Below are 1,548 nucleotides of genomic sequence, written 5' to 3' on the forward strand. Positions count from 1 at the left end.
GTGGTGGGCCCAGAGGTGGGTCTCTGTCATTGCTGTGCTGTTTGTCCTGTTTGTCCTATTTTGTTTTCGAATCATGAGGAGTCCCTAGGAGGTGCAAACAGGGCCTGGTGGCATACTGGTTACGTACGCATTGGGTTGCTAACCACAAGGTCACCAGTTCGAAACCACTAGCCGCTCTGAGAAAGACCAGACTTTGCTCCCGTACAAAGTACAGTCTTGGAAACTCACAGGGGCTGTTCTTCCCTGTCCTACAGGATCACTCTGAGCCGCATCAACTCGGTGGCAGTGAGCTTGGTTTTGGAGTTTGGGGCGGTGCAAACAGTTCATGATCTCTGCTGCTAACCTAAAGGATGGCGGTTCGAGTCCACCTAGAGCAGTGGTTCTCAACCTTCCTCTTGCTGCGACCCTTGCATACAGCTCCTCGTGTGGTGGTGACCCCCGAACCATAAAATTATTTCATCACTGTAATTTTGCTACTGTTATAAATTGGACGACCCCTGTGAAAGGTTGAGAACCGCTGGCCTAGGGGTACCTCAGGGGACAGCTCTGGCGATTTACACTCCTGAAAAAGCAACCACTGAAAACCGTATGGGGCACAGTTCTATTCTGACCAACACAGGGTCGCATGGGTCACAGTCCACTCAAGGACCACTATAGGGTGTTCCTGTAGACCTTTGTCTGTCAGTTACCTGTATAGAAAACACCCGTGCTGCCCTTCCTGGTCACACTAAACCAAGAGTCCTGCAGTGCCATGGGAGGAAGGAAGGACCAGGATCATGAGACCCATGAGGGCGCCCATCCCATAGACAGGAACCGTGCCAGGCAGAGCCAAGGAGAGCTGGGTCCGGGTCTGCCCTGCCCAACGGGCCTTCTTGGTGTGGGCCCCAGAGAGCAGGGTGCGCAGGGGGCTGGCTCTGCTACCTGGGCCCTCTGTGGTGGAAGAGCTCACCGCCACAGAGCTTTGGGGACATGAATCTGGTATGCTTGCCCCATCAGTGATGTCAAAGCATCTTTCCAAATCAAAGCTGAGAGCAGATAACAGATTAAACTGTAACTGGATGCAGATGTTGGTGGTGCGTCCAGTTTGCTTTGGAACTGCAGACAGACCCCTGCAATACGGTGTTTTGTCTCAATGACCCCCCCCCACCCCAGCTGCCCCAGATCTAAGCCCTCTATTCATGGAGGACCCACTGCATGCCAGCCACGTGCAGGCCGTTCCCACTCAATCTCATCTCGTCTCATTTCGCTGGGACTCGGAACAGCCCTGAGGTTTATTTATTAACGCAGTATAGGCTCTGGTTGTTGGTGAGGGGTCTGGGACAAGGGATCCGACGCGGAAACAGCAACTGCTCGTTGAGGGCTTTAGACTTTACAAACCGGTTCGCGTTTTTCTTCCCTGGTTTCCTCAGTAATCCTGCCAGGCCTTCCTTGTTATCTCCGTTTGCCAGATCAGAAATGATAACTTGGCCCAAAGCATGTAATTAGTTAGAGGTGACTGCGGCTCCGGCAGAGGCGGAGCTACGCAGCACAGCCAATTAGTGGTAACTT

The 1,548-nt window shown here is 53.0% G+C and overlaps 1 protein-coding gene across 1 annotated transcript in view; it reads left to right on the forward strand.

The window, feature by feature from the left end:
* The window catches only part of COL23A1 (collagen type XXIII alpha 1 chain), a 380,073-nt gene that overhangs the window by 171,790 nt on the left and 206,735 nt on the right, over window positions 1-1,548 (forward strand). The gene's annotated exons all lie outside the window — the stretch shown is intronic.

The sequence above is a fragment of the Echinops telfairi genome, unplaced genomic scaffold, assembly GCF_000313985.2.
Source record: "Echinops telfairi isolate 266 unplaced genomic scaffold, ASM31398v2 ScPeMD7_7469;HRSCAF=8507_0, whole genome shotgun sequence".
Lineage (NCBI taxonomy): Eukaryota > Metazoa > Chordata > Mammalia > Afrosoricida > Tenrecidae > Echinops > Echinops telfairi.